Source organism: Simochromis diagramma, unplaced genomic scaffold (genome assembly GCF_900408965.1).
Source record: "Simochromis diagramma unplaced genomic scaffold, fSimDia1.1 OVJJ01000352.1, whole genome shotgun sequence".
NCBI classification, from domain to species: domain Eukaryota; kingdom Metazoa; phylum Chordata; class Actinopteri; order Cichliformes; family Cichlidae; genus Simochromis; species Simochromis diagramma.
The window spans coordinates 418874-430630 of NW_024386759.1; the positions used below are offsets into that span (position 1 = coordinate 418874).

The window sequence follows — 11757 nt, forward strand, 5'->3', positions numbered from 1 at the left end:
AACAAACATGAACATGACCTTGCACAGAATCCTGGAACTACCTGACTTGACATCAGGGATGCAACACAGACAACGCAACACTGAAAAGAGAAACATGGGGCTTAAATACACTGAGGGATAACGAGGGGAATGATGCACAGCAGGAAAACACAGCTGGGAGTAATTGACAAGATGAGACAGGGGCCCTTTCTCAATTCTGAAGTATGCAAGTACGTACTCGCGTTCTCAGCGAGTACGTACTCACCAAGAACACACGGGAGTACGGACTCGCGTACTCGAGACCGGACTTTCCGAGAACGCACGGGAGTACGGACTCGCGATTTGTACAATTGGAACACCAGCGTACTTGATGATGTCACATGTCCGGAGTTTTTACTGCCTTCTTAATTTAACTGTGAGTAATATGTTATGAAGCTTAACTTTAATCACAGCCAAACCGGTTTACTCAGGAACAAATAAAACACTGAAATAAACCAAACATTAACATTTAGAAGTGATCTAAGTGACTTATATATCATGTTTAACCTCAGTAGTGAAATCTCTATTAATAAAAATAGTGTACATGTACATACGTGTACATACCTTAATAAAAACAAGCTGCTGGGGTTTGTTTAACCTGAGTAGCGAAAAGACCGCGGGGTTGAAAAAGATGTGCCGGGAGTCCGCTGTTCTCGCCGGCTCTAGTGATCCTCGACCTCGCTGTCTGCTGTGGAGCTGGCGGGTCACAGACGTCTCCGAAAACGTCGGAGCGTGTTTGGAAATATAAGATATCTTGATAAATCGAGCAGATATTTGAAGTTCACACAGCTACATTCTCGCTTGAAAATAACTTAAAAGTTTATTTTGTGACCCAGAAAGAGTAATATTTAAAAGTTTTTAGCCCTGCTCATCCGCCATTTTGGACAAAATGCATTCTGGGATATTTAGCTGTACCAAGTCCACACAAATCACCACCGATGCATGCTCGATAAAACGGGTGGAGCGAGACTTTTTCGCATTCTCGGCTTGATGCGTACTTCGAGTTGGAACAGTACTTGGTCTCCGACTGATGACGTATCACGAGTACACGAGAACGTAAGTACGCACAAGTACGCACAAGTACGCATATTGAGAAAGGCCCAAGGTAAGCAAAACTGAATACGCTGACATAAGACAGGGACCCTCAAAGTAAAACAGGAAACAATTCACAAAGACGCAGATTTGACACAGAACTAAACCTACACTAAATACGAGGGCGCAAGACACAAAATCTAAGAACAAAACCCTAAACCAGAATAAACCGGAACATAGAACTATAATAATAAACAACAAAGCATATCAAGAGAATCAGAATACAAACCATAATACAGAAGAATATAAGAAACGCTGGGTCAAAATGACCCAGAACTGTGACAATAATACTACTGGAAAAATGCAGAGTGGTTCAGTGTGGCACTGCAAAATAGTGTTCATATTACAGTTTTTTCTGAATGCTTAAACCCTAACTGTGATTCTTACAGCACAATTCCTAAAACTATTGATACTTATAGCAAAACCACTCACTGAGTTTGCAAAACTAAAAGCACAAACACTGCTTTGCACTCAGTTTGCCATTTTGTAACACACACTTTGCAAACCTGTAGCTACAATCCACTGCACAGCACTCTTTTTGCAGAACTGTAAACACAACTCACTGCTTTACACTCAATTCCCAAATGATCAACACACTCCTAGCAAAACTATACACATTTAAGGCCATTATTTACACTATTTTGCCAACTGTCTGGCACACTGTCTCATGTGAAAACTTTTTTAGATAATTAGTTCACTTTGCAATCAGCCCAAGCACTATAATACAGGTAAGCTGTGTGTGTGGAGTACAATGGAGGGAGCAGGAAGAGTGAGAAGTAGAGGAGGCCGAGCAAGAGGACGTGGAGGTGAAGTAGTAGGATGAAGAGGACGACAAGGACAAGGAGGAACAAGAGGAGGACGAGGAGGGGGGAGAGGAGGATGAGGAGGGGGGAGAGGAAGGGTAAGAAGAGTAAGAAATAGAATTGCTGATGACATCAGAGCTACAATAGTGGACCATGAAATCAACCGTGGAATGACCTTGAGGGAAGCTGGCCAACGGGTCCAGCCTAACTCGAGCCGCTACACTGTAGCAGGCATCATAAGGACATTTTGAAATGAGTACAGTCACTTTGCACTAAGACTTGTAGCACTGCCGTATGCTAATGAGAAACACAACAATACCATAGATGTAAAAATACTGAAATTGTAACTTTACAGAATTGCTAGATGACCAGATGCTGGGGGCAGAGGAAGCATGTTCACTGCAGACCAAGAAACCCATATAGTCAATATGGAGATTGCAAATAATCCTATACTTGGAAATAAACACTTGTGTTTGTTTTGATGTGTGTGAATAAACACCAGTACTTGAAGTTTGGATCCCTCTATGCTTATGGATCTATGACAGAAGTATGAGCTCAAACTGATATGGCCTAACTTGTGCACAGAGGAAGCAAAAGCCAGATGTGTTTTTTATTCATACCATCAGTGTGTAGTTGGAGCATTGTGTGCTTATTACAGTTTTTCTCAAATGCTAAAACACATGTCACAAACGTTACCACCAGGTCCCCCAATGTCCAAACACAACACCCTTCTCTAAAGCTACATAAACACAACCACACCTTCCCACTGCAAAACTCAAACTCCCACACCAAGAGAGCAGCTCGAAGCTGTCAAAACTGTAAACACTATACACAGCATTACACACTACAGCAAAACAATTGAAAACACAATGCTCAATTTGTGAGAAGGTTCTTGAAGTGTGTGTGTAAGAACTGTATGTGTGGGTCAGTACTGTGTGGTGGTGTGATTGAGAGACCGTATCGCCTGCGGGAAGAAGCTCCTCCTCAGTCTCTCTGTGTTGGTCTTCAGGGAGCGGAATTGCTTTCCTGACCTCAACAGAGAGAACAGTCCGTTGTTGGGATGGCTGAGGTCCTTCACGATCTTCCTGGCCTTGGTCCAGCACCGCCTGCTGTAGATTGAGTGCAGGTCAGGGAGCTCGGAGCGGATGGTGCGCTCAGCTGATCGCACAACCCTCTGTAGAGCTCGTCTGTCCTGCATGGTGCTGTTCCCGAACCAGGTTAAGATGTTTCCCGTCAGGATGCTCTCTATGGTGCACGAGTAAAAGTTCCTGAGCACCTTGGAGGGCAGTTGGAAGTCTCTCAAGCATCTGAGGTGGTAGAGACGCTGACGGGCCTTTTTCACCACGGTGTTGATGTGACAGGACCATGACAGGTCCTGCGTGATGTGAACTCCGAGGTATTTGAAGCTGTCCACTCTCTCCACTGGGCACTCGTTGATGACGGGGGTCTGGTAGTTCCTCTCCTGCTTAGTGCTGAAGTCCACTATCAGCTCCTTTGTCTTACTGACGTTTAGAAGGAGGTTGTTCCTCTGGCACCAGTTCTCCAGATTCCTAATCTCCTTCAGGTAGGCCGTCTCGTTGTTATCAGAGATCAGGCCCACCACGACGGTGTCGTCAGCAAACTTGATGATGGTGGTGGAGCTGGTAGTGGCCACAGTCATATGTGTACAGAGAGTACAGCAGGGGGCTCAGAACACACCCCTGGGGGGCTCCAGTGCTGAGAGTGGTGGAGGCTGAGACATGTCCACCCATCCTTACTGCCTGTGGTCTGCCAGTTAGGAAGTTGGAGATCCACTGACACATAGATGAGCTGAGTCCTAGATGCTCCAGCTTGGTGGTGAGTGTGGAGGGAATTATGGTATTAAATGCAGAGCTGTAGTCTATGAAGAGCATTTTAACATAATTCCCCCTTCTAGTGTCCAAGTGAGTGAGTGATGTGTGGAGGAGATGAGAGATGGCATCGTCTGTGGAACGATTTGGACGGTAAGCGAACTGTAGTGGGTCCAGTGTGTCTGGTAGTGAAGAAATGATGAAGTCTCTGACCAGGCGTTCAAAGCACTTCATCACTACTGAGGTGAGGGCTACAGGGCGATAGTCATTGAGAGAAGCAGGGTGGGGTTTCTTCGGGACAGGAACAATGATGGACTCTTTGAAGCATGTGGGGATCACCGACTGAGATAAAGAGATGTTGAATATCTCAGTGAACACAGGAGCTAGCTGGTATGCGCAGTCTCTTAGGATACGACCTGGGATGCCGTCTGGGCCTGCTGCTTTCCTGGTGTTCACTCTTTTGAAGGCTCTCCTTACTTCATGCTCGGAGATGACGAGCACGTTTCCGGTGCTGGCAGTATCTTCCTGTCTGCAGCCGTTAGCGCCGCTAACACTAGCATTGTTGGAGTCCTTAGCTGCAGCCTCGAAGCGAGCATAGAAAGTGTTCAGCTCGTCTGCCAGAGTCACGGCCGCGTTCGTCATACCGGTTGTTGGTGCTTTATAGTCCGTTATTGTCCTTAGTCCCCGCCACAGGCTCCTAGAGTCACTCTGTTGGAGTTGTGACTCTAGTTTCCTCCCGTAGCGCTGCTTCGCCTCTTTCACCGCCCTCCGCACGTTATATGACGCGGCTTTGTACGGGTCCATGTCCCCCGTCTTGAGTCCCGTGTTGTAGGCAGCGGTGCGGGATCTCAGAGCGTCGCGGATGGTTTTATCCACCCACGGCTTCTGGTTGGGAAACATTGTGATAGTCTTTGTCTCCACGGTATCATCCGCTAGTTTCCCGATGAATCCCACAACCGCTTCTGTAAACACGTTGACATCATCATCGGAGCTGTTTCTGAACATGCCCCAGTCTGCATCATCGAGTGCGTCCTGTAATGCGGCCACCGATTGATCCGTCCAGCGCGCGACCTTCCTCTGAACCGGAACTTCCTGTTTCAGCCTTTGTTTGTATTTTGGCATGAGGAAGATGGCGGCGTGATCAGATTTGCCAAATGGAGGGCGGGATTGTGCCTTGTAGCCGTCCTTGACCGTAGTGTAGCAGTGGTCCAGTGTCCTTTCACCTCTGGTGGGGCAGGTGATGTGTTGATAAAAGTTCGGCGCTGCGCGTTTGAGGTTGGCGCTATTAAAGTCCCCCGTCACAATAAGCGCAGCGTCCCGGTGTTGTGTCTGGTGCTGTGTGAGTGCCTCATGCAGCTCGCATAAGGCGGTGACCGTGTCCGCTTGTGGTGGAATATAAACGGCACTTATAATGACCGATGTAAATTCCCGAGGTAGATAAAAAGGACGACACATGATGGACAGTAGTTCCAGATTTGGTGTGCAGGAGCGTGTGAGAGGAACAACGTTCGCACTGTTGCACCAGTTGTTGTTCACCATTAAACACACGCCGCCTCCCCTTGACTTCCCCGAGTCCCGTGTCCTGTCCATGCGGTGAACTGAGAAGAACTCGGCCGGCTGGATGGCGTGGTCCGGCACCGCTGGGTTCAGCCATGCCTCGGTGAAGCAGAGGAGATTGCAGTCCCGAATGTCTCTCTGGAACTTTACCCTGGCCCTGAGGTCGTCAAGCTTGTTCTCCAGTGACTGGACGTTGGCGAGCAGGATGCTAGGCAGAGGTGTGCGGTGTGCACGAGCTCTCAGCCTGTTCCTGACGCTGGCTCGCTTCCCTCTAGGCCGCCGCCGCTTCCCTTTGTTCCCCCTCAAGATCTCACTCGGCCAGCTCGGATCCGGAGTTAAAAACTTCGAATTGTGAGTACATTGTATACCAATAGAAACAAGAGTGTCACTGTCATACCTAATGTACCCAATGGTGATGATTTTGCCGATTTAGAAACGCTGAAAACTAACTTAAAAAACAAAGACAAAGAAAAAGTGGTCGGAGCAGTCGTGACGGCAGCCGACCTCACCGGCGCCATCTTGTATCATCCATCCATACAACCATCCATACTCTCCATTCTTGAATCCCATCGAGGAGTTCTTCTCTGCCTGGCGCTGGAAAGTGTATGACCGTCATCCTCATCAACAGGTAGCCCTTTTACAGGCAATGGAGGAGGCATGTGGAGATATTGACCAGGCATCATGTCAGGCCTGGATACGGCATTCAAGGAGATATTTTCACCGGTGCCTTGGACTGGAGGATATCGCATGCGATGTGGACGAAATTTTGTGGCCGGACCCAGAAAGACGACATGATGTAGGCTGATTGTCTTTTTTTTTTCCTTTTATTTGTGGAATTCCTATTTTGTGTTCTGACTCTGTCTTGGTTTTGATGAGTGTGAATAAACACCAATACTTGACGTTTGGATCCTTGTATGTTTACATGACACTATGACAAAGGTGTGACCTCAAATTGACATCTGTACACAGAGAAAGCAAAAGCCAGATGTGTTTTGTATTCATACCATCAGTGTGCAGTTGGCGCATTGTGTGCTTAGTAGATGATGGCTTGTGTGTACTGTTTGATACGAAAACACCATTTTTTACAAAGGTGTGAAGGGTTAATCCAGCTGTGTTCGCTTTTGCAAGAGAACTAAAATGTTTTGATAATTGGGTGACAGGTTTTCTTATTTGTGTGAAGAGTTTTGCAAAATTAGCCAATAGTTACAAAAAATGTGCTTAAGCAATCAGAAAAAACTGTAAGCAGGGTTATTCACTTTTACAAGGAAACTACAATGTTTTGCTGATTGGGTGAAGAGTTTTCTTATTTGTGTGTAGAGTTTTGCAAAAATAGCCAATAGTTACAAAAAATGTGCTTACAGTTTTTTTTTTATTGGTTTGGCACAGTTTTCACAAGCAATTGGTACATTTTCAAAACTCTTAGTACTTATATCACAACAGATCATCAAAAGTGCACCTTTTTCAAACATTTCAGCATATTTTCAATTGTGTTAGTACAATACACAAAATATCATTTTCACTACACAAAATAAGTGTTTCATCTAAATAAATGTTTCGTTCACAGTTACTGCCTTCCATAATGTTATCACTATAACATTTTTGATTTGCATCTCTTATTATTCAGTTTAATACATTTTTCTGTCATTTAATTCAACCGATCTTAATGTTTAATCAATGAATCATTCATTATGTCCATGGATTTTCAACTTGACTGATTGTTGTCTGGTCATTTGTAAGTTCCTTTTGAGAGGAACAATGTCCAGGTGAAACAACTACGTCCAGAATATATTCAGGTACAACACTAAGCTGGCATGCAATTACTGTAACAGAGGGTGATGGAGCTGGACGCTGGTTTGAATCATCATACTACAATTTGTGAACAGGAAATATAAAGTTGAACTGTTAAAGATGGGAAAGAAGTTAAAGGGAACCGGTGTATCTGTGAATGAGCTTCTCACCAAGAGAAATGCTGAAATTGCATGACAGGCAAGACTATTGAAGGAGGAAAAGCACATCCAAGATACCTGGACAAGGAACTGTAAGGTATTCATAAGACTTAATGGGACACCAGAACAAGCTAAAGTAATTGTTGTCAGAGACATTGCAGATCTTGAGAGATTTAAACAAAAGAAAAAGAGTTCAGTGTAGAAAAGAAATGTGTTGCTGACTGTGATATGAACAATATCTGATAAGTGTGAGAAAAATAACTATGCATGTGAACAAAAAAAAGGCAAAAAATGGAATATTTTGGATCTCATGATTATAAATTTTATGAGTTGGACAATAGTATTGATCCAGCTATCCACCTCTGGTCTGCGTTTGAGTCCTCTTTTGCAAACACATACAGTCTGCCCCAGCCAGACTGCGACAGTCTGGAAAGAGCCTGTAAAAAGAAAAATAGGTTATACAGGGTTTTTTTGACACATAGAACAAAGGAAAATGAAGACAAATATAAGAAATATCGAAATTAACATTTATTATGCGATATGAAAAGAAAAGAGATTATGAACAGCTGCTTCAAAAACATAAAAGTAATATTAAGGCTACCTGGAGTGTATTAAATAGGATAATAAAAAATCAACATAATACATGTTCTCCAACACGTATTGTAACAAGAGGTAATGTAGTGATTGAGAATACTGAGAGCATAGTTACTGAATTTAATGATTACTTTGTTAATGTAGGTCCCCAACTTGGCAAAAGAGATTTCTGTACCAGGAGGAAATGATGAAGTAGATTCTACTTCTTGTAAATGCAGCTCAATGTTTCTTGGTGGAGTCTGTGAGAGTGACATTGTAGAAGTGGTGAGTAAATTCAAGAGTAAAAAATCCATGGATTGTGACGACCTTGACATGTCGCTAATTAAAGAAGTTCTTCATAGTGTCCTTCAGTCGTTAACATATATTTGTAACAAATCATTTCAAACTGGAATTTTTCCAGATAAAATGAAAATTGCCAAAGTGATCCCACTATATAAAACTGGGGATAAACAGGTTGTGTCAAACTATAGACCGGTATCTTTGCTGCCTCAGTTTTCAAAGATTCTTGAAAAACTATTTGCAAACAAACTAGATTCTTTTATCGATAAATATGATTTATTGAATGATCATCAGTATGGGTTCAGAAGAAATCGCTCAACATCTCTAGCTGTGATGGAATTTATTGAAAATATTGCAACGGCTGTGGATGAAAACCAGTTTGGAATAGGTGTGTTCATTGATTTACGTAAAGCCTTTGATACGATAGATCATTCTTTACTTTTACAGAAGTGTGAAAGGTAAAGAGGTGTTGTCCAATTTTGGTTAAATAGTTACTTGAATAATAGGTTCCAATATGTGAGTATTACAGTTTTTCTCGATTGCTTAAACACTATAACCAGGCCTCTAAACTAAAATTTCAAAACCGTAACGCTATTGTTCAAAAAGCTCACCCATGTCCCTGAACTATAAACACTATTCCCTGCTTTGACACATGACTCAAATTTGGTGAACTGTTACTGCAAAACTCTACACACAAATCCCTACATTTTACAGTGCTTACACCATGTAGTCATTTAGAAAGCACTAGCATGCAATAATGTTAACTTAAGTCAGCATAGCTTGAGCTCAATTAGCACACAATTAACCAGGTGGAAACACTAGGAGTCAAAATTTAGCACACACCAATCAGAACCTGCGATGGATAGATAAAAGGGCCAAAGTCAGCTCATTCAGGTTTGAAACAATGGATCCAAAGAGATGCAAAGGAAGAGGACGTGGTGGAGAAAGAGGACATGGTGAAGGAGGAGGACGTGGTGGAGAAAGAGGACATGGTGAAAGAGGAGGACGTGGTGAAAGAGGAGGACGTGGTGGAAGAGGAGGAGGAGGTGGTCTAGGACAACAGGAAGGTGGTGGAGGAGGAGGGAGAGGTGGAGGAGGAGGAGGACGTGGTGAAGGAGGAGGACGTGGTGGAGGAAGAGGACATGGTGAAAGAGGAGGACGTGGTGAAAGAGGAGGACGTGGTGGAAGAGGAGGAGGAGGTGGTCTAGGACAACAGGAAGGTGGTGGAGGAGGAGGGAGAGGTGGAGGAGGAGGAGGACGTGGTGAAGGAGGTGGAGGTGGAGAACGACGGCGACAAGGAAGGGGAAGAGCAAGGGCAAGAAGACAGTCAGTCTCGGATGAGATTCGAGCCACTTTAGTTGACCATGTCCTTGTCCATGGGATGACTATGAGGGAGGCTGGGCAACGAGTACAACCAAATTTGAGTCGCTTCACTGTTGCCTCCATCATCAGAACCTTCAGGGAGGAAAACAGGTAGGTGTACTTGCAGTAAGACTGCTTTGTACAGTAACGTTTAAGTTACTGAACTTATGTGTCTTGAGTTTCAGTATGTTTCCATTATTTTCCTGTAAAATGAATGTGTGACAGTTACAGTAATGAGTGCTTCTATTTTTGTAGGACACAGAGACGACCACCTGGTGGAGGCAGGTTAAGGCTTTTGTCGGAGGAGCAAGAGAGGGAACTTGTAAACATGGTAATTGCAAATAATGTAATCCGCCTGCAAGAGATTCAAAGGAGAGTGATTGAGGATGATCATCTTTTTCGAGGCATAAATGCCATCAGCCTCTCCACAATTGACCGCATCCTCTGAAAGAATCAATTCCGGATGAAACAGGCATACCGAGTCCCTTTCGAACGAAACTCTGACAGAGTGAAAAACCAACGTGTGGAATATGTTCAGGTATGAGTTTTGATACTGTATAAGGTATTGTGTACCATCACAGCATGGCAGTTTATGCTGCCATTTCAGCACTCTTGAACTGTGGTTCAGGGTACCGATTGACTCTACTGTGTTATGTGTTTTGCAGAGAATCTTTGAGATTGAAGGACGGCCTGTTCCCCATGAAATAATCTTTGTGGATGAGGCAGGTTTTAACCTGACCAAAAGAAGGAAAAGGGGGAGGAACATAATTGGCCATCGGGCTATTGTAAATGTCCCTGGTCAGCGTGGGGGGAATGTCACTATGTGCGCAGCCATCAGCCAACGAAGGGTACTCCACCGCCATGCCGTACTAGGACCCTATAACACTATGCTTCTCCTTGCTTTTCTTGATGGTTTAAGACAACATATGTTCCAGCTGGACTACAGGGAACCAGCACAGCCAGAGCAGCCTCACCACGTTGTTGTGTGGGATAACGTCAGCTTCCATCGTGCTGCTCTGGTTCGTGACTGGTTTACCAATAACCCAAGGTTTTCTAATATCTTTCTGCCTGCATACTCTCCCTTTCTAAACCCGATAGAGGAGTTATTTTCGGCATGGCGGTGGAAAGTGTATGACCGAGAACCTTATGTCCGTGTTCACCTCCTTCAGGCCATGGAAGAGGCCTGCCTAGACATATCAGTAGATGCATGCCAGGGGTGGATCAGGCATGCAAGAGGATTTTACCCCCGCTGCCTGGCTGGGGCCAATATAGCCTGTGATGTGGATGAGATTCTCTGGCCTGATCCAGACCAAAGACAAGATGCTGAGGTGGGATAATGTTTCTGGTGTGTGTTGTACTGTATAGTACATGGATGACAATGTGCCACTGTACATACATTGGTTGCGTCTTTTGTGTTTCTCATGTGACAAGGGTTTTGAAGGGGAGAACCATAAGCAACCTATTTGTTTTTGGAACTATTGTTTTGAATTAATTGTACCAGTGTGCAAAACTCTGTTGTAGTGTGTGTGTTTTTGAGGGCTTGTGTTTGATGTCTGAGGGCAAAGTTTGGTTTTTCAGCAGGAGTGAATAGTTTTGGGTGTAGAGCTTCATTTTGACCTGGAAATAGGATGTTTGGGAAATTGAGTGAGATGTTATGGATTTGTGTTTACTGTTGTGAGGATATGAGGCGTAGTTTCAAGAAATGTGTTTTAGCAATCGAGAAAAACTGTAATAACATGAAGTCTAAACTTAGAAAAGTAACTTGTGGAGTTCCGCAAGGATCTGTTTTGGGACCTAAGTTATTTTTACTTTATATAAATGATATTTGTACAGCCAGTGATGCTTTAAAATATGTGATGTTTGCTGATGATACAAACTTAGTTTGCTCAAGAAAAGACATAAAGAAATTATTGAAAACAGTGGAAACAGAACTCATGAAGTTAAATAGATGGTTTGTATTTAATAAACTATCATTGAATGAAAGTAAAACAAAATTTATGTTATTTGGAAGTAGTAAAAGTAATATTAAAGCAAAATTGAATTTAAATAATGTTGAAATTGAAAGAGTATATGAGACAAAATTTTTAGGAGTAATTATTGATGATAAACTTTGTTGGAAGCCCCACATAGAACATGTGAAACGGAAATTATCCAAGTCTATTTCTATTCTTTATAAAACAAGAGATTTTTTGAATAAGAACTGCCTTTATTTATTGTATACTTCCCTTTGTTTGCCTTATATGACCTACTGTGCAGAAATTTGGGGGAACACATACA

The 11757-nt window shown here is 43.4% G+C and overlaps 1 long non-coding RNA gene across 2 annotated transcripts; it reads left to right on the plus strand.

Annotated features, from left to right (window-relative positions):
- Positions 1 to 9146: 9146 nt before the first annotated feature.
- LOC120731837 lies at positions 9147 to 10224 on the plus strand. Of its 2 annotated transcripts, XR_005695426.1 has the most exons (4): positions 9147 to 9188; positions 9360 to 9591; positions 9736 to 10018; positions 10146 to 10224. It is a non-coding gene; the product is annotated as an uncharacterized LOC120731837 (long non-coding RNA). The 2 variants fall into 2 exon arrangements; XR_005695425.1 differs by lacking the exon at positions 9147 to 9188 and having other exon boundaries at positions 9301 to 9591.
- The last annotated feature ends 1533 nt before the right edge of the window (positions 10225 to 11757 follow it).